Genomic DNA, 22,156 nt, shown 5'->3' with positions numbered 1-22,156 from the left:
ATCCCTATATTCGGACTTCCTGCAAATCGGCCAATGCTCTACCTATGAGAGTATATTTCCTGTTATTTCATGAGCTTTTATTTTGTTAAGTGGCCTCATGTGTGGTCCCTTGTCAAAGCCTTTCTGAAAATCCAAATGCACACTATCCAGTCCTTTATCCAGCCTGTTTGTCACTTTTTCAAAGAATTCTAATAAGTTTGTTCATGAAGAATTTCCCTTAATGAAACCATGCTGGCTTTGACCTATCTTATCATGTATCTCCAAGTACTTCATAAATTCATCCTTGACAATCAAATTCAATATCTCCCTAACCACTGATGTCAAGCTAACTGGTCTACAATTTCCTTTCTGCTGCCTCCCTTCATTTTTAAATAGTCGGGTGACATTTGTGATTTTCCAGTCCTTCAGGACAATTCCAGAATCTATTGATACATGTATTGATCATTACCAATGTCTCCTCAATCTCTATCACTACTTCTTTCTGAAACCAAGGATGCAATCCATCTGGTCCGGGAGACTTATCCATCTTGAGACCAATCAACCTTCTGTATGTCTTCTCCCTTGAAATATTAACTGCACTCACTTGGCTTGAAGGGTATCTGATTACTAAGGGAATGGACATGATAGTGTTACAGATTTCTGTGTTGTGTATTGGCCTATGTATTATGTGGTTTTGTGTTGGAAAGTGACAGTTTGCCTTTAAGAGCCAAGGTGAAGATGGACTGCTGAGAGAGGGGGAGATGGACTGGACATGTGCAGAAGATTATCTAGAAATTTCTGGTCTTGGAAGACAAACAACAAGATGGGTGTGGCTGTGTAGTGGAAGGAGGCCCAAGACATGAGTCATTGTCTGGGAGGCAGTTTAGAATGTTGGGCATTTTAAAAGGGATGATCATTCCGAAGGCAGCCAGAAGGATCCAGACCAAGCTATTGTTCCTCTCTCTGCAAGCAACACAAGAAGACAACTTTGAATTTTGTGCTCTCTCTCTCTCAAAGATCTTTTGGCTTCAATTTACCAAACAAACTGAATTTTGTTTATGATCTTTGCTTCGGTGGAGATTGAAGTTTTGTGAGTCTTGTGTGTTTTGTGTTTGTTTTGTGTCTATGTTTTTCTGTGGGCTGGTTGGAAATATAACTTAGACTTTAATTACATATATTATGTTTAGGCTGGGGAATTTATTAATTTTACACTGTTATAGAAATTTGCATAGTAACCTGTGGGCATTGTTATAAAAGGGGGGGATTTTGAAATAAAGTTTTAAGGTAAATTTTTGTTAATAAAGTAATTGTTCATCTTTACCCCTGTGTGATATGCCTTCTTTGTGGTTGCTGGTTTGATCTTGTAACAATAGAAACTGATTACATGTTCTCGATGTGGGGGGAGATCACAGTTTAAGAACATAGTGAAGGCGCTTTAGAACTGAGATGAGAACATTTTTTTTTAACCCAGAGAGTTGTTGGTCTGTGGAATGCTTTGCCATAGAGGGTGGTAGAGGCAGGTCCTTTGGATAACTTCAAGGCAAGGGAATTGAGGGTTATGGGAAGAAGGCAGGGAAAGGGTACTGATAGTGGAAGATCAGCTATGATCTAAGTGAATGGCGGTGCTGGCTCGATGGGTTGAATAGCCTGCTCCAGCACCTATTGTCTATTATCCACATTACTAATGCCTTTTACAGTGAATAGTGATGCAAAATACTAATTTAGTTCCTCTTCCATCTCGTTGTTTCCCATTATTATTTCTCCAGTGTCATTTTCTAATGGTCCTCTATCTATTCTCAACATCTTTTTACTCTTTATGTACTTGATAAAGCTTTTTGTATCCTCTTTGATATTATTTGCTAGCCTACTGTCATACTTTATCTTTTCCCTCCTTATCAGTTTTTTAGTTACCTTCTACAAGTTTTTAAAAATTTCCTAATCTTCTATCTTCACTTTATTTTTGCTTACTTGTATGCCCTCTCTTTTGCTTTTACATTGGCTTTTGCTTCCCTTGTCAGCCATAGTTGTGACATTTTTCCATTTGAATATTTCCTTTTTTTACTATATATTTATCATGATGCCACCTTCCTCATTTCTTCCAGAAATCCCATCCTTTTCTGCTCAGCCATCTCCCCGACTTGTGGCCTCATCTGGTCTACTTTGGCCAGTTACTCTCACATGCCCATATAATTCCCTTTACTTCACCGAAATACTGACACATCTGACTTTAGTTCCTCCTTGTGAAATCTCTAATTGAACTCAATCATATTGTGATTTTTAACCACCCCAAAAGCATTGCAAACATCTTTGCCAGGATATTGATTCCCCTCCAGTTCAGGTGCAACCCTTCCCACTTTCACAGATCACCCCTTCCCCAGAAAAAGTTCCAATGATCCAAGAACTTGAAACCCTGGCCCTGCATCAGCCATACATTTGTATGCACTATCTTCCCATTCTGACCTTTCCTAGCTCATGGCACAGGAGGTCCAACTCTTCAGCCTCTTTCCTAACTCCTTAAACTTGTTTTGAAGGAACTTTACCCCTTTCCTGCTTATGTCATAGGTACCAATATCTACCACGACCTCTGGCTGTTCACCCCACTCCTTAAGAATATTCGGCACCCACTCAGAAACATCCTGGACTCAAGCACCGAGGAGGCAACATGTTATCCTGAAGTTTCATTTTCAGCCACAGAATCTCCTATCTGTTTCCCTGACCATCAAGGCCCTTATTACCTGCACATCGCTCTACCTGACTTCACCCTTCCCTTCTGAGGCTCAGAGCAAACAATGGTGCTATTAGTCAGAAGTCATTATTGACCAGAAATTTAGATGGGTCCCCAGTAGCAGGTTGGAGGTTGGTGTTGCGGGCCCCCATACACAAATTATGCTATGCTTTATACATATTATTCCTAATTTCTGAAGTGTTCCTGCCAGTGGCAGATTAACTACTATCTGGGCTTTAGGCGAAGCTTTAGTAAGCCCCTCCCTGACCTTACCCCATGGCCCCCACCCTTCATCCGACGCTATGATTGTGGAAAAAACATAGAAATGCTGGAGGAACTCAGCTGGTCTAATAGCATCCACAGAAGGTAAAGATACTTTGAAGAAGGGCTCAGGCCCGAAATGTTGGTAATACATCTTTACCTCGCACGCACACTGTGAGACCTGTTGAGATCCTCCAGCATTGTGGTTTTACAACTCAAGTTACAAACATGAGTTCAGCTTCTCCCTTTCGCTTTGTTGAGATTTCATTCAAAACATTTTATGCATTACGTGATTTCTACAATTGTCGCACGAATAATAATGGACCAAATATCCCTGCAGTGAAGGAAAAAATTAGGGTTTCATTTATTAATAAAGCTTGATTATGCAAAATCACAGTACAAGGATGATTATAAACATAGACATATTAAAGTACAAACAAATAACTTTCACCTTTGGTTGTATCTGTTTGAAGCAAAATCACTATTTTAGTTTAATATTATATAAATCCAACAATTAATTTAATGCACAACCTATTTTTGCAAACCCTGCCAATTTCAACAAAATGTTAAAGTGGTGGGCCCATACCCCGTCCCGCTGGGCAGAGAGAGGTCACCGCCCCCTTGCCCCATCCCCTATCCTGCTTGGCAGTGAGAAGTCCCTGCCTCCGTCCCACTGGTAAGGGAAAGTCCCCATCCCCTGTCCCACTGGCCTCATCCCCTGTGACACCTCTCCCCCATTGTTTGACCAATCTGATTGAATTTTTTGAAGAGGTGACTAGGAATGTGGATGAGGGTAGCGCAGTGGATGTTGTCTATATGGACTTCAGTAAGGCCTTCGATAAGGTACCACATGGAAGGTTAGTTAGGAAGGTGCAGTCTTTAGGTATAAATTTTGAGATAGTCAAATGGATTGAACATTGGCTGAAAGGGAGAGGCCAGAGAGTGGTAGTGGATAATTGTCTGTCAGGTTGGAGGCCGGTGACCAGTGGTGTGCCTCAAGGATCTGTATTGGGCCCATTGTTGTTCGTTATATACATTAATTATCTAGATGATGGGGTGGTGAATTGGATTAGTAAATATGCAGACGATACTAAGATAGGTGGAATAGTGGATAATGAAGAAGGTTTTCAAGGATTGCAGAGTGATTTGGGCTGCTTAGAAAAGTGGGCTGAAAAATGGCAGATGGAATTTAATGCTGATAAGTGTGAGGTGCTTCATTTTGGTAAGAAGAATCAGAATAGGACATATGTGGTAAATGGGAGAGCATTGAGGAATACAGAAGAGCAGAAAGATTTAGGAGTAACGGTACATCGTTCCCTGAAGGTAGAAACTCACGTGAATAGGGTGGTGAAGAAGGCTTTTAGTATGCTGGCCTTTATCAATCATTGCATGGAATATAGGAGTTGGGAGGTGATGTTGAGATTGTATAAGACGTTGGTGCGGCCTAATTTGGAGTTCTGTGTGCAGTTCTGGTCGCCTAATTATAGCAAGGATATAAACAGAGTGGAGAGAGTGCAGAGAAGGTTTACCAGAATGTTGCCTGGGTTTAAGCATCTGGAGTATGGGGAGAGATTGGACAGATTGGGTCTTTATTCTTTGGAGCGTAGAAGGTTGAGAGGGGATTTGATAGAAGTATTTAAGATTATGAAAGGGATAGACAGAATGGATGTGGATAGACTATTTCCGTTAAGAGGTGGAAAGTTTAAAACAAGAGGACATGAGTTAAGAATTAAGGGGCAGAGGTTTAGAGGTAACATGAGGGGGAACTTCTTTACTCAGAGAGTGGTAGCTGTGTGGAATGATCTTCCGGGAGAAATAGTGGCGGCGGAGTCAATTGTATTATTTAAGAAAAGGTTGGACAGGTATATGGATGAGAAGAAGATGGAGGGTTATGGGCATTGTGCAGGGAGGTGGGACTAGAAAGGGGTGTTTGGTTCGGTGCGGACTAGAAGGGCCTAATGGCCTGTTTCCGTGCTGTAATTGTTATGTTATGTTATGTTATTGTTACACACCACCCCTGTGCTCTAATCCACAGTCTCTGGAACTAGAAGCGGCCGGTAATGTAGAGAGATTGCAGCTGCGAGTCAGGCCTTCAAGTGGGCTGATGAGACCCAGCCAGAATCACCTGCTATTTTTACATGGTAAGCACAGAGTGGAGGATGCGGCTGTGGCCTGAGCTGTTGAAAGGTAACAGTCTCCACAGCTACCACGACTATGGCGTTTATTCTCAAGATAGCAGTTGCTACCAATCTCTATTTGCATCATCAGCTGCATCCCTCCACCCCCAAACGTCTAAATTCATTGGCTGTACATCATGCCCTCTGCACAGATGCCAGTGCTTCATTGGATTTTCAGGTGATAAAGCAAGTCATGGAATGGCCTCCTTACCTTCCAGGCCTCTAGGTTTCAGCCTATTCAGCCTAATGGGTAATCCACCATTGGTTCCTGCTACCTTTTCAATGGACATACTTCCATTCCACTAAAGTTCAATGGTGCCACTTACAGGTACCATAGCAGGTGGCAACACAGGTAAACAAGGTGGTGAAAAAGGCTTGCTTGCCTTTTTCAGTCAGGACATGTGAATAATAGTTGGGACGTCATGTTACAACAGTATAAGTTATTGATGAGATGACATCATGTGCAGTTCTAATTGACAAGGTAAAAGAAGAATGTCATTAAAGTGGAAAGGGTACAGAAATATTTACAAGGATTGGAAGGCTTGAGTTATAAGGAGAGACTAGATAGGTAAGATATTGTTACCTGGAGATTAGGAGGCTGAAGGGTGGCTTTATTGAGATGTAAAATCATGAAGGGCACAGAGAAGGTAAATGGGGATGTGTTCCCCCCCCCCCCCCACCCAGGATAGATGAGAGGGGTAAAGATTTAGAAGAGAGCTAAGGAACAACTTTTTACACACACAAGGTGGTACATGAAACAAACTACCGGATGAAGTCGAAGAAGCAGGCATCCTTACAATGCTTAAAAGACATTTGGACAAGCACATAGATAAGAAAAGTTTAGAGGAATGTGGGCCAAATTCAGGAAAGTCGAACTAGTTCTGGAAGAGAAATAAAGGTGGAAGGAACTTAACGGGTCAGGGAGTTTGCATGAAAAGAAATGGTCAGTTGATATTTATTTAGGGTCCCAAACTGACTCCCTCCAGCAAATATTCTGTATGTGCAATTTTGAGTTTCTCTACTCTGGTATAAAATCTGCTTGGCATGGATGAGTTGAGCAGAAGGGCCTGTTTCTGTGATGTAATGCTCTATAACTTCACATGTCACTGTGGTCAGAGTATCAGGGCTATGGCAATTACAGATTGTGCCATAGGATTGCTTTACACCATGACTCCTGCAGGAATGGCAAGCTGTCAGATAGAGCTTCCAGTCTGGATAGAAAACGGGAGTTCTTTTATCCTGAAATGATTCGTCAGCCTGAGTCATATGGTACTGCGAGAGCAGTAGGTAAGATAAGACAGATAAACTCCTGGAATGCCTAGACTTTGGAGGTTTTGGTCAGGTCATGTTGGGATAAAATCTTTCCATCCAATTTTGTATTTTCCATCTCATTAATTATTCTCAAATATCTTGAATTTTTTTCTTCAGCATTTTTACAAGCCTGTGCCAAGCAGAAAAGGAAATATTTATTACAAATATTTTATTGGTCTCTGCTTCTCCACATGATGAACTAGAAATGTTCTGTTCCATCACATCCATTTGCTGAAATAGTGCACCAATTAGGACAATTTCAGTCTTGATATCTTAGAAGGATGCTGAGTCTTAAATTCTGCAGGGGCTTAATTCTGCACTGGGTCAGCATGCTCTGAATCTGAAAAGAAAGATCATTTGAATTTTTGTCTCTGATTCATCTCAACTGTGATGTGTTCCATTTTCAGATAACTTTTTGTTTTTGGCTCACAGGAACATAGGCATAGTGCAGGATTCATTCAACCACATTCTTACCTCAAATGACAAAAACGCAGAGCACTTTTGAAAGTCTATCTAATTAGTTGTACTTCTCTATTCCTTCTCTATGCTCCTCATATCATTTATTTTCAAGCATGAGGACAGGTACAAAAGTAATTTAACATGCTGGTAGATTGATGACCTTTATCTCAAAGGGATGGAATGCAGGTACTCCCTGACTTGTGACCTATACGACTGACAAATAAACAAAAACAAAAATTACGTGGTTTATGTTATATTTGACAAACTGTAGCAGAGATATGTGGCATGTAAGAGCTAAAATTAGTGTACTTACGTTTTTAGTCGGCATCCCAGGGTCCTTAGGCTGGGTGCGTAGGCACAAGTCCTTGGTTGACACATGCATGATGGGTTCAAGTATTGGAGTTGAGGTTGCGCCTGTGCGAGAGTTAAGAGAACAAATTCAATATCGTCAGGATGCTTAACTCATGTGTGCATGCCAACCAAACTCCAATATGTGTACTTGCCATGCACGCACCACCCATGTGCCAACCGATGACTTGTGCATGCGCACAAGAATCAAGATGACTGCCCCCAGCCTAAGGACCCCAGGACCCTGGAACAACGACTATCAATGTAAATTTGGACCAGAATGTGGACAGATTAACCAAGGCTGATCGACAAATTCAGGAAGCTTTAAGTTGTTATAATCAAATCTACAAATGGAAAAAAGATTTGATTAAAAAGTTTGCTTTAAGGGAGGGTGTGGTGTGATGGTGTAGGGAGAAGATGTGGAGAGACACCTCTCCCTGCCGAACTATTAAGAACACATTTTTAAAGTTTTAATTTTTTTTTTAGAAAGTATTGAACATATTGCTGAAATATCCTAGAGGTAACTATGAAGAAAACAAAAGCATAAACAGCAAAGACAATGATCGTAAACAGTTATCAAACACCAAAGAATTTGGGCCTACCTTTGAACTGGAGCCTCTGGAGTAGATTCTTCCTCATCCTCGTCCACAGTGCCAGTCTTCTGGTACGATTAATTCTACACTGGTGCCGGCTTCGCGCAGTGCAGCAGAAGATGGCACCGACACCTGACTTTATCCTCCTCCAGACCAGGAGGAACAACCGTGCACACGCTTTACACTGAGTGTGGCCCAGGATGCAGGGGGGACCCGGCCTCTCTTGGCCCAGTAATCCTGGGCTGATGGGAGGCGGATTCTACACTCATAGTCGAGCTGAAGTGGTTTCAGCATCAATGGAGGAGGAGGAAGAAGACACTGGAGGACTGGAAGAAGAAGAAGATCAAGGTATGGAGGAGGAAGAAACTGTTATATATAAGGGTAGGCCCATAGTTAAACAGGCTTTAAAGTTTACATTTGATCCTCATCATTCAGATTCAACTTGACAAATTGATTTATCTAAACATTAAAAATTTGGCAATTCGGATGGGTCAAGATTTTTCATCTGCAAAGAAACAGCTTGCTGACATGAAGGGGAAATATCTTCTATTAAGTTGGATGTGGAAAAGTGAAAGTGGTGGACAAGGTGCAAGATAAATTTAAGAAGATTTTCTTGATTGTAAAGATGATGTAGAACAATGTAAAGAAAAGATGGGACAGCTGGAGGATTAATTTACTTGTTGGGAAATTCAGAGAAGTGATTTGCTGAAGAAAATTGATGCTTTGGAGAATGAAAGTTGAAGGAATAATGTTAAAATTGTTGATCTTCCAGAAAATTTTGAAGGTTCAGACCCGGTTCAATTTTTTCAGAAGTGGATTCCTGAAGTTTTGGGAAAGGAATATTTTCAGAATGATCTGGAATTGGACAAAGCTCATAGAGCAATAAGAAGGAAACCTCTTCCTTGTTAAGCTCCATGTTCTATCCTGATTAGATGTTTACTTTATCAAGATAGAGTGTTGATTTTAAGAGTTGCTGTTCAGAATGTGGAATGTGAGAAGAAATTAGGGCCCATTAGTAGTAAAAAATAAGTCTTTTTTATGCTGATTTGAGTCAAGCTGTTATTAAATGTCGTAAAGAATTTAATTCAGCTAAAGCTATTCTGTGGAAGAAAGGATATAAGTTTGCTTTCCAATATCCAGCGGTACTTAAAGTTTTGTTTTATGGAGATTTTCAATCTCATTTCTTTAGTGATGACGCCGAAGCTCTTACATTTGTGAATTTTTTACTGGATAATAAACAGGTGCAAAGTCAAGAAAGGTTTCTTCAAAAGCCTGTTCTAGTTCCGAAGAGGAAGAATAAAAGGCAAGAAAAGGAATCTCAACAGTTGATTGATATTGATATTGATGATGATCAAGTTAATAGAGATCTGGAGGAAGCATTTCACAGTTGAAATGATTTGCTTGTATTTTCTTTTTGCTCTGTTCCAGAGGTGGTGGTTTATCTACAGATCCTTCTGAAGTCGTCAGCCACTTTGTGGCACTGGTCACTCCCATATAATTAAGGTGAGTATTACTGTAGTACAGTATTTTTGTTTTGTTTGTTTGGGGTTTTCTTTTAGACATATGGATTTTCTTTCATTTCTTTTATCTTTGAGGTGATCTTTTGGTCATTTTTGTGTGGTTGCCATGGGGAGGTGCTTCACCATGTGTGGTGATGTGGTTATTGAAATGTTTTTATACTGATGGCTAATTTAAATTTAGCTACTTTTAATGTTAATGGGCTTAATAATCCGATTAAGAGAAAAAGAGTGTTGGCGTATATTTAAAAATTGAGATTGATGTTTTTTTTTGCAAGAGACACATTTGACTGAGAAGAAACATCTGAAATTAAAAAGAGATTGGGTTGGACAAGTTACTGTATCTCCTTTAAATTCAAAAGCAAGAGGAGAGGCTATTTTGATTAATAAAAAGTTATCCTTTAAATTTGTATCATTTATTGAGTCAGCTGGTAGGCTTTTGATTGCTAATTGTAATTGTTTATTCTGAATGTTGGACTTTAATGAATGTTTATTCTCCTAATATAGATGATAAGAAATTTATGTTGGATTCTCTTCCTAATTTAAATCAGGCATGTGATAAAATTATGGTAGGGGGTGATTTTAATTGTTGTTTGGATCCATTATTAGATAAATCTCCAAAATCAGTAATTAGGACTAAAATGGCTAAACAATTGATGGCGTTAATGAAAGATATTAATTTAGTAGATATATGGAGAAGGTTAAGCCCTAAAGAGAAAGATTTTACATTTTATTCATTTCAACATGATTTTTATTCCAGAATAGATTTATTTTTAGTATCAGTTACAAGGCCAGGTATTGAAGGCTGAATATAAGAGTAGGATTTTGTCTGATCATTCTTTGCTATTAATAACATGCACTGATTTGGAGAGAATAGAGAATGTTTATCATTGGAGATTTAATTCTTTGCTGTTGAAAAATGCTGAATTCTGTAAATTTATAAGGGATCAAATACAGCTTTTTTTGAAAATAAATATGGATTCAATTAATAGTAGATTTGTTTTAAAAGCTTATTTAAGGGGACAAATTATTAATTATACTGCTAAAATTAAGAAACAGCATGAAGCCAAAGTAAGTAGATTGGAGGAGGAGATAGAGATTTTGGAAAAGGACTTACAACAAAAATTGACAGAAGCTAAGAAAGTATGTTTAGTTAATATGAAGTTATGATATAATTCATTGCAAACATATAAATTTGAGAAATTATTACAAATACTAGACAGAGGTATTATGAATTGGGTGAAAGAGCTCACCAAGTTTTAGCTTGGCATTTAAAAATGGAACAAGCTTCTAGAACAATAAATGCTATTAGATATGATTTAATGATTACATATAAACCTCAGGAAATTATTGATCTATTTCAAAAATCTTATGAAAAATTGAATACTTCTGAAGTATTGGAGGATGAAGCCAAAACTGATTTAAATGCTTTGGTGAGGAAAGTTTTGTGGAAAGATAAAATGGTAAGGGTATCATAACATAAATTAACTTGGAAATATGAATTAGGAGGCTTGAAACTCCCTAACTTTCAAAATTATTATGAATTAGCACAACTGAAATTTATTAATAGGATGTTTGAATTGGATAAACCTTTGATGTGGGTTAATATTGAACTATCTCAAATTGGTGAGAAGAAAGATCAGTTAATTTATAGATGGATTCCTAAATGATTGAGTAATAATAATTTACCTGTTTTGAAACATTTAATGGATTTATGGTATAAAAAATGAAGTTATAGGTACTCAAGTTAAAATTTCAGTTAAAATTCCTTTGTATCAAAATAAGCTTTTTATTTTATACTTAATAATCAACTTTTTAAAGTTACGGGATCAAAAAGGTATTAAATTGCTGTAAGATTGTTATGAAGCAGGATATTTTCTTTTCTTTTCAAAGAATGAAAGAGAAATATGTTATATCTTCGAATACTCTTTTTTTCTTATTATCAAATCAAAGCCTTATTGTTGGATAATTTTGGGTGTACTTTATGGTTACCTAGATAATCTAAGTTTGAAATTTTACTTACTGAAGGTGGAAAGAAGGGATTAATGTCTGAGATGTATGCTTTATTACAGAATAAAATGCTTAAGCCGGATATTCATAAATCTAGATTAAAATGGGGAAAAGATTTAGCTGTATCTATTTCTCAGGATGATTGGATGAATTTATGTAGTGATAGTGTAACTAAAATTGTAAAATTGTAAATGTAAGGTTTCGATTAGTTCATTATAATTTTATTCATCAATTATATTTAACTCAGGAAAAATTAAGGAAATATAAGTTTATTTCTTCAGATTTATGTTTTAGATATCACGAGGAAGTAGGCTCTTTTTTAAATTCTACTTGGTCATGTGATACAGTGAAACTCTTTTTGAATAGATTTAAGGAACTCTTAGAAGCTATTTTTAAATTGAAACTTCCATTAGATTCTTTAGTATTTTTGTTGGGTAATATTAAAAATTGAATTTAGAATTAAAATTAAATAAATTTCAAATTGTTTTTTTTTGAGATCAGCTTTAGCTGTGGCTAGAAAATGTTTGGCAATTACTTGGAAAAATTAGACTAATTTGAATATTCAACAATGGCATTTGGACATGAGATCTTGTATTTCATTGGAAAATATTACATATAATTTATGTAATAATTATTCCTTTTTTGCTAAAATGGAGCCCATATTTGGATTATATGATGTTGAATTATTAAATCCCTTTTCCACATGTTAGGGGTGTTGCTCCAAACCATGGTAATTAATTGATGAATTTTATGTTATGAGATCTCCACTTTCTTTCTTTCTTCTTTCTTTCCGGGGTAGATTAGAGGGGGTGGGTAAGTTAGGGTAGCGGATTTGAGGTTTGTAGGGGTTATTATTTACATTAAAAATATCATGTATGTATTTTGATTTTCTAAGCTGTATCCATTATTGTATGTTTAATCATGATTTATTAAATAAAATTAAAAAAAAACATTTGCTTTAAGACTTCAGTATTCCACACGCACAGGCAAAATTCCTAATATGATTGCTCGGTCATTTCAAGATATGACAGATCCTTTGGTTCCAATTACGGTTGTAAGTTGGGGAGTACCTGGAATAATGAATTTATGCATGTGATCTGGTCCCTCATTAGGGCAGTGCTTGACAGTGTATCTGACCTGGATAAATTGACTGAGAATAATTCATCACAGATTCAGAATCAGGATTTATTGTCATGAACAAGTCATGAAATTTGGTGTTTCGCGGCATTACTATAAAAATAAAATAAAATAATATAACAATATTAGTGCTTGAAAAGTAAGGTAGTGTCTTTGGTTTATTATTCAGGAATCTAATGGCAGTGCAGAAGAAGCTGTCCTTGTGCCATTGAGTGCTTGTCTTTAGGCTGTTGTACCTTTCCCCTGATGGTAGCCAAGTGAAGAGGCTATGGCTTGGGTGGTGGGGGTAGAGGATTTGAGGATAGAGTCTCCTTTTTTAAGACACCACCTCATGTCGATATCCTTGATGGAGTGAAGTCTGATGCCCATGATGTCACAGGCTGAGTTAACAAACCTCTGGAGATTTTTCTTGTCCTGAGAGTTGGCACCTCCATACCAATCAGTGATGCAACCACCCAAAATGTTCTTGACGGTATACCTGTAGAAGTTCATGAGAGTCTTCGGTGACATGCCAAACCACCTTAGACACCTCACAAAGTATAGTTGCTGGCGAGCCTTCTTTGTGATTGCATCAATGTGGAGGCCCCAGGACAGAACTTCAGAGATGTTGACACCCAGGAATTTGAACCTCTTCACTGCTGAGACCTGAATGAGGACTGGGTTGTGTTCCCCTGACTTCCACCTGAAGTCCACAATGATCTCCTTGGTTTTGCTGACGTTGAACGAAAGGTTGTTGTCATTAGACTATTCAATGAGCTGATCTATCTCCTCATTGCCGTTTATGATTCTGCCAACAAGTGTGATGTCATTGGTAAACTTGTAGATGGCATTGGAATTGTGCCTGCCCACACAGTCATTGGTATATTAACAAGTAGAACAATGGGCTAAGCATGCATCCTTGGGGTGCACCTATGTTGATGATCAGTGAGGAGGTGAAATTGTTTCCAATTCGTTCTAACTGTTGTCTTGCAATGAGAAAGTCAAGGATCCAGTTGCAGATTGTTCAATTATCAGGATATGTTGCATACCTCAGGTGAAAGAAAATTAGGTAGAAATCCAAGATTTGATGTGGTAAATAAAATTAAACTATTTCTTGTATTTTGATAAAAGGATCAAGTGTGTTTGCTGATGTTGAAAACTGTGTGATGATCTGGGTTATGATGGAGGGGCAGAAGGGATTCAGGGAAACATGGACAAGTGAATGGTTAAAAACAGAGAAGATGGAATTTATGTAAGAAAAATATGAGTTCGTCCACTTTGGGTGGAAAAAAAGGAAAGCTGTGTATTTTTTTAAGTGATAGGAGACTAAAAAAAAATTCTTCAAGGATCTGGGTTTCGTTCTTTGAAACTCACTGGTGTAAAGATCAATTGGGAAAGCAGATGTCATGTTAGTCTTTATCACAAGAATATTTGAGTCCAGTAATAAAAAAAAATATATTACTGCATTTCTACAGGACCCTGGGGAGGTTATACCAGGAAAGCAGTCTTCCCACATAAGGAAGAATATGTTGGCATTAGTGTGAGTTTAATCCAGGTTCACCAGATTGATTCCTGAGATGATGAGCAGAATTAAAGCAAGCTTTAATCCCTTGAGTTTAGAAGACTGATAGGTGATCTCACTAAAATATTTTAAAAAATGCTACAGGGGCTTGACAGAATAAATGTGAGATATTTCCCTTGGCTGATGTGTCTAGAGCCAGAGATCCCAACCTCAAAATAAGGTGTTGATTCAGGACTGAAATAAGGGGAAGGTCCATCAGCCACAGGATGGTGAATCTTTATAATTGTCTATCCAGCAGAATTGTAGATAGTTTGTCATGGTTTGCCTTAAAGACAGGGGCAATATATATTTTTGGATATCCAGAGATGAGGGGACTGGACAGGTAAGTGGCATTGAGTCAATGGCCTAATTAACAAGTTTGCTGCCTCTGGCATCGAGTGTCTGATTTTGAACTTTCCACAACTCTCGCATTTGGGACCAGTTTTTGTTCATTGAACTAATGAGTAAAACCAGATCATTAGGAAAGCTGCTAAAAAAAAAATCAATGAACAGCTCAGAGCAGAGACAAGAACACATTAGAGCACAGTCCAAGCCCTTCAATCTAGAGAAAGCTAGTTCACAACTTTCTAAGTGAAACACCGAAAGTCTGCAGACACTGTAATTGTGGGGAAAGCAAAGGAAGCAAAAATATATACTGTAACTGACGTTTGGGTCCTGTGCCCTTCTTCAAGATATGAGTAAAAAACAGGCAGATGTCTGAATTAAAGATAATCGAGAGAAGGGAAAACTGGGAAAGTGGAGGTGTACAGACCAACAAACAAATGGTGTCAATTGGATCTGGATAGGAGGTCGGGAGAGAGGAAAGGGGAGAATTGATTGGGAGGGGGTGTTTTTGGCTCTGTGAAAACAGTGGTACCTGCATGGGCCTCAGCTACACCTGCCTTTGTGTTGGCTATATGCAATCCATGCTATAAGCCTACACAGGCAAGGCTCCTCAACTTTTCCTCCATTACATCAATGACTACTTTGCACCCATGATGAGCTCATCCACTTCATCCACTTAGCTGCCAACTTCCAACCCGACCTCAAATTCACTTGGCCCATCTCTAGCAACACTGTCCTATTTCTCAATCTCTCTATCTCCAGCTTAGGAGACAAACTCTTGACAAATGTCTTCTACAAATCCATCAACCTGTGCAGCTACCTTGGCTACACCTCATCACACCCTGTCCCCTGTAAGGATTTCATTCCTTTCTCTGAATTCCATCTTCTCTGTCACATCAGCTCCTAGGATGAGATCTTCCATGCCAGATTTTCAGAGATGTCTTCCTTCTTCGAACAATGAGCCTTCAGCTTCACCACCCTCAACTCGGCCCTCACCCATGTATCCTCCATTACTCAATCGTCTGCCCTGGTCCCCTCTGCCCCCACACAGAACAAGGACATGCTTCCCTTTGTCTTTGCCTATTGTTCCACCAGTTTCTGCATCCACCATTTTTCACATTTTCTTTCTCCTGTCCTCCACCATTTCGACCACCTATTACATGTTACCACCACCAGTCACATCTTCCTTCTCCTCCTCTCTCCATCTAGGGCAGGGACCAATCACTCCATGACTCCCTCATCCACTTCTTCCATCTCATCAATCACTCCCTTGGGACCTACCCCTGAGGCTGCAGGACGTGCTTCATTTGTGCCCTCACTTCTTCCCTCAGCAAAATTCCAGGCCCCAAACAATCCTTTCAAGTGAAGCAGCACTTCGTGTGTGAATCTGCAGGAGCTATCTATTGTATCCAGGGCTCTGGTTGTGGTCTCCTCTACATTGGAGAGACTGGAAGCAGACTGGGAGATCACTTTTTTTTTGTTCCTTGGCTCTGTCCACTGCCATAGAGTGGATCTACCAGTAGCAACTCATTTCATTTAGCTGCCCCATTTCCTTGCTGACATGGTCCAGGAACTCATGATCTTCCAGACTGAAACCACTTGTAAATTAGAGCAACAACATCTGATATTCTGCAAGAATACCCTCCAAATGGATGGCATTAATCAACTTCTCCAGTTTCAATTAGCCCCCACCCCTATCTTTTCCTTGTCACCTTTCCTCTAGTTCTGTCTCTCTCTCTCTCTCTCTCTCTCTCTCTCTCTTCCCTTTTCTCTCTGTCTCCTTTCACAGAACCAAAAACTATCCCCCTCCATCAATCAATTCTCACCTTTCCTCTCTCCTGTCCTCTTATCATATCCACCCTTAAAACCTTTTGTCTGTTGGTCTGTTCTACTCCATTTTCTTAATATATGCACCTACCTCCTTTTTGCTCACATCTTGAGGAAGGGCTCAGGCTCAAAATCTAGGTAATATGCCTTTACCACCTATGGATGCCACATGACCTGCTGAGTTCCTCCAGCATTTCTGTCTTTTTACTCTTGTAGTGGTTTTCTCTACATTGGAGAGACTGGGCTTAGATTATGAAATTGCTTCATTGAGCACCCCAGCTCTGCTCATTTCAATAACAGGGATCTCCCAGTGGAAACCCATTTCAATTACCTGCACCATTCACATGCTGACATATCTGTTCATGGACTCACAGACGTCTTGACTGAGACCGCCTGCAAATTGAAGCAACACCTCATATCCATATGGGCATCCTCCAACTGGATAGCATTGACTTCTCCAGTTTACGTTAGCTACACCACCCATCCCCCCACATCTATCTTCATTTATCCTTTTCTCCATCTCTGTCTTTGTCTCTTTCCATTTCTTTCTGTCTCCTTTCCTCCAGATCTGCATTCACAGAGCCATCCCTCCTTGAATAATTATCACCTTTCCTCTCCTGTCCTCCTATTCATATGCAATAATTACCATAGAACCAGGAGAATATTACAGCACAGAAATAGGTCCCCTTGGCCCTTTTAGACTGTGGTGAACCTTTTTTTTACCCAGTCCCACAGAACTGCACCCAGTCCATAGCCCTCCAAATTCTTCTTAAATGTTAAAACTGAGCCTGCATTCACTACTTCAACTGGCAGTTCGTTCCACACTCCTACCACACTCTGTGTGAAGGTTCCCCCTAAACGTTTCCTTTTTCACTCTTAACCCATGTCTTCTGGTTTTTGTCTGTTGGTCTGTTTTCCTCCCTCTGCCCTTTCTTCCCTATTCTTAGCAGGTCATGCAGGAAGTATAATATTTCTCAACCATCTGATAACACTTTCAAAGAATAACTCCATAGAGAGAATATTTTATGTGAAGCTCAATGTGCCTTAAATGTAATTCCATTTTATCAGAAGTGCACAGAGATGCTGAATCAAGGCATTTATTCAATCAGACCATTCTCCAAGACCTTATGGGAGTATGGTGATCAAGGAGATATAGCTACAAAGTGCCTGATGCCAAGGCACTTAATTTTTATGGATTCACTGTAGAAAGCATCCTGCCCCAGTGCAACACAGTTTGGTATGGGAACTATTCTGTCCAACACCACAAGAAACTGTCAAGGAGTGAATACAGCTCAGGCCATCACACAAACTAACCATCGACTCGTTCTCCACATTGCCCCAGGAATGCTGCCAATGTATGAAAAGTCTCACCCCACCCTAGTCACACTCTTTTTCCCACTGTCTGTTGGGCAGAAAATAAATCTGCTTGAAAACACAAACCTACACATGCAAATACAGTTTCTTTCTTGCTATTATCATTCTCTTGAATGGACATCTCAATGATAAAAGATGATGCTCCTGCACTGTTTAATTTTACATTTCCATGTACCCTGCAACTTTTGCCTGCCACAAAGGAACACAAAAATGCACCATTAGCCTTGGTTAACATCGCCAACATGAAGAGAAAGAGAAGCAATAGAGTCTGTTTAGAGCATTGAGTGTCTGTGGATTTGCCTCCAGCACTCCTGTTGCCTTTTCAGCCACACAGCTTTCTGTTCAATCCATTAGTAAAGCTTGAGCCCCTGAACCCAAGCTCCCAGATATAATCAAGAATCTGTCACATTCCAGGACCCCTGCGGGAGCCCATCCTATACTTGGCATCCTCTTGAATCTCAGTCCTAAAGCCTGATTTTAATATTTGGTCATATTTTCCTGGTGTTTCATTTTGGCTTTGCCCCTTCACCCATTTCAAATATTTATCTTTCAGTGGTTCTCAACCTTTTTTCTTTCCACTCACAAATCATTTTAAGTATTCCCTATGTCTTAGGTGCTCTGTGATTAGTAAGGGATTGTTTAAGGTGGTATGTGAGTGGAAAGAAAAAAAATTGAAAACCAATGTTTTAATTGTACCTAATTGATTCATTATGTGCATGGTTTCAAAACTCCATAGGAAATGGGCCAATGACAATTTTTCTCAATCAAAATATTCCAGTAACAATTGGGTCTAGAGCAATGATTCTCAATCTTCCCTTCCCACTCACATACCACCTTAAGAAATCCTTTACTAATCACAGAGCAGTGATGGCATAGGGATTACTTAAAGTGGTATGTGAGTGGAAAGAAAAAGGTTGAGAATCAATGATCTAAATGTTCCTTAAAAAATGCAATGGTCACTTCTTTGCAACCTTACCACAAATCTCCAAGTATATGGTGCAAACAAAGAATTAAGGTGGCACTCAGCAGGGCAGGCAGTGTCCATAGGTATGGTTGAGGGAGTTAAAATGGTTGGTATGTCAGTTCGTGGTCTCATCCATTGTCAATCTGAGGCTAAATTTAAACTTGAGGAACAAAACATCATATATTTCCTAGACACCCTGAAAACAAACAACATAAACATTGAATCTTCTCATTTTATGTAACCAACATCCCTATCTGATTCCACCTATTCCATCTCTTCCTTACCTACTCTCAACTTATTTTATATCTTTCTCTCTCTGATTTTTTTCCCTCCCTTCTTTATAGTTTTTCCTTCCACCTGTCTCTCCACTGTCTCAGCACTTCCCATTTCACCTTTCTTGTTTTTCATCACCTCTGGTCCCCTCTCCAAGCTTTTATCCCCTAAATAAATGTAATTTTACACAGTCTATCTTAAGCTTGATAAAGGTTTCAACTTGACACATTGACTCACCATTTATAACCATGGACGCAGTCTGATCTGTTGAGTTCCTTCAGCATTTTTGTTTTTTGCTTGCTCAATATTCCAACAGATTTTTTTGTGCTCTCCAGGATTATGCTACTGAAGGAAATTCCTCTTTCTGGTCTCACTGATCATTTTAAATGTTAATATACCTCCAAAACAGAGGAGGTCAATGTTCAGTAAAGCCCAATTTGGAAGAATGACTTAGTAAAAGAAAAAATGCTTATCTCAAAACTAATTTGTTGCCAATTGGTTGGTGTCGGGGAGGAGGAAGGGGGAAGGGAAGGGGAATGGAGGATCCTGCATTCTCAACTAATCACAGCGTTCAATCAATCCACTCACAACAATGTGAAAAAATTGCCCAAACATTATCTAATGCTTAAATGTTGAGCAGAATGTTATGTCCATCATTCTACACTCAGTTATCAATGGTGTTGTACAACTTAAGAAAAAGGAGCAGTAGTCTTGCCCATCGAGTTTGCTCCACCATTCAATAAGATCATGGCTGGTCCACTATGAATTTATCTACCTGGATCATGGACCTTTATTCCCTTTTTGTTCAAAACCATATTTATGTCTTAAATACATTTACTGAGGCAGCCTCAACTGCTTAATTTGTGAAGATAATTCTACAGATTCACTACTCTCTGGGAGAAGCAGTTTCTCCTTTTCGGACTTAAATCTCCTCTCTTGAATCTTGAGGCTGTTTCAGCATTCTAGTCTTACCTGCCAGTGGAAACAACCTCGCTGCTTCTATCTTATCTATTCCTTTCATGATTTAATCTGTTTCAAAGATCTCCCTGCATTCTTCTAAAGTCCATTGAGTATCCTCCCAGGTTACTCAGTCTCTCCTTATAAGCTGACTGCATCATTTCAAAAATCAATCTGATGAATGTCCTCTGTACTTCCTCCCAAGTCAGTATCCCCTTCCTCAAGGAGTCCAGAACTGCACACACTTCTCCAGGTACAGCCTCACCAGAACTCCATACAGTGACAGCAGGATCCCTACTCTTAAATTCAATTCGTGTAGCAATGAAGGGCCAATATCCCATTTGCCCTCTTGACTATGCTGTATTTGCTAACTAACTTTATGTGGTTCAGGCACAAGCACTTTCAAATCTCTGCACAACAGAGAAAATGTCATTAACAGAGCTTTCAGGTGATATATGTATCATAACTTACTTATCGATGTTCTGTTTCATATCCTATTATATCACTGATCCTGGTCATTTCTTCCCAATGACACTTGGAAAGACTGGGTCAAGCAGGCAAATTCACCATCATCTTCTCAAGGGCATATAGGGATCAAATTTTTTTTTTCATTTTCCAGAAGCACCCAATAACCTCAGTTAGTTATAAGATCATTTAAAATCAATAATTGCTGGTTATTAACTCTTTTGTGGAAGGACATAGGTTTCTGGCCATTTTTGTAATGAAAATATTGTTCATTTTAACTTTGATGCAATCATGATGAAAGCTCACAATTAAATTCTGAGGAGTTTGAGGAGATCTGGGAGGTCACCAATGACTCTTGTATATTTCTACAGGTGTACTATGGAGACCATTCTGACCAGTTGCATCATTGTCTGGTATGGAAGTGCCAATACACAGGACAGGAAATGTTTACAGTGAGCTATGACTCAGCCAGTGCTCTCATGGGCATCAGTCTTCAAAGTGGTACCTTAAGAAATCTGCCTCTATCCTCAAGGACCATCACCACCCAGGCCATGCTCTCTTCACACTTCTACCATTAGTAAAGAGGTACAGGAGCCTGAAGACGAACACCCACCAGCACAAAAACAGCTTATTCTCAGCCATTAGATTTCTGAATGGACAATGAACCACTGACACTACTTCACTTGCTCTTCTTTTTGGACTAATTTATTTATTGTTTAAAATACAATTTATAACAATAATTGAACCTGAAATGATGCCGCAAAACTATGAATTTAACATAACATATTTCATAACAATTTACAGCATGGAAACAGGCCATTAGGCCCTTCTAGTCCGCACCGAACCAAATACCCCTCTCTAGTCCCACCTCCCTGCACAATGCCCATAACCCTCCATCTTCTTCTCATCCATATACCTGTCCAACCTTTTCTTAAATAATACAATTGACTCCGCCGCCACTATTTCTCCCGGAAGCTCATTCCACACGTCTACCACTCTCTGAGTAAAGAAGTTCCCCCTCATGTTACCTCTAAACCTCTGCCCCTTAATTCTTATTTTCATGATATGTTCATGACAAAAAAAATCAGATTCGTTTCTGAAAACCCTTCGTAAGTTTAAATAACACTATTAAGTCTTAAGCCTTGCCTCCACAAAGGAGAATAATTCCTCCTGCTCCAATCTCTTAATTTAACTGAAACCAGTCAAACCAAGCTATTGTATAAACCTCCTCTGTGTTATCTTCTGGATTTTGTTAATTCAATAAAATGTTGCACCGATAGAACTATACTCAGTTCTCCATCTGAAGCCTAATGATTTCAAATTTCAGCAACTCTTCTGGTAAATCTCCCATAATGACCAAAAATAACATAATGGAAATGATATGTTAATACAATCAGAAGGTCATTGTTCCTTGGCACTGCTGAGGACAATAAGGCGGAAAATGAGTCTGTGGGATAGACAATGAAAAAGAGAGCCATTTTTATTATTTATGGCATCTGGATAGTATTTAATGCCCATCACTATTTGCTATTGATAAAAAGGTGGTGTCTACCATGTAGGGACTTGGAGTCATACAGAACAGAAACAGGACTGCTATGTCTATGCCAGCGAGAAACACCTATCCACACAATTCCCATCAATTCACCCTCAAATGTTTTTTTTTGCCTTAGTAATATTTCTTAAGTATGTTGTATGAAAATGTGGTAAGATTGTAGAGCTTTGAGCTGACCCATTAATTCTGGAGGCCCAAAAGAATACAGATGCTGGAATCTAAAGCAAAATTCTGCTGAAGAAAGTCAATGGGTCAGGCAGCCATCCATGAAGGAAAATAGGCTGTAAGTATTTTGATGGAATTTTCTACTTGACCTTCCGAGTTCCTCCATCTGAGCGCTGC

At 39.1% G+C, this 22,156-nt stretch overlaps 1 long non-coding RNA gene across 1 annotated transcript; it reads left to right on the top strand.

The window, feature by feature from the left end:
- Positions 1-941: 941 nt before the first annotated feature.
- LOC138756110 (uncharacterized) lies at positions 942-21,549 on the top strand. Its single transcript, XR_011352752.1, has 4 exons — positions 942-1,069; positions 5,001-5,106; positions 9,282-9,356; positions 20,634-21,549. It is a non-coding gene; the product is annotated as an uncharacterized lncRNA (long non-coding RNA).
- Positions 21,550-22,156: the final 607 nt, after the last annotated feature.

Source organism: Narcine bancroftii, chromosome 3, assembly GCF_036971445.1.
Source record: "Narcine bancroftii isolate sNarBan1 chromosome 3, sNarBan1.hap1, whole genome shotgun sequence".
Classification (NCBI taxonomy): Eukaryota; Metazoa; Chordata; class Chondrichthyes; order Torpediniformes; family Narcinidae; genus Narcine; species Narcine bancroftii.
This window is presented reverse-complemented; position numbering and strand designations above follow the sequence as displayed.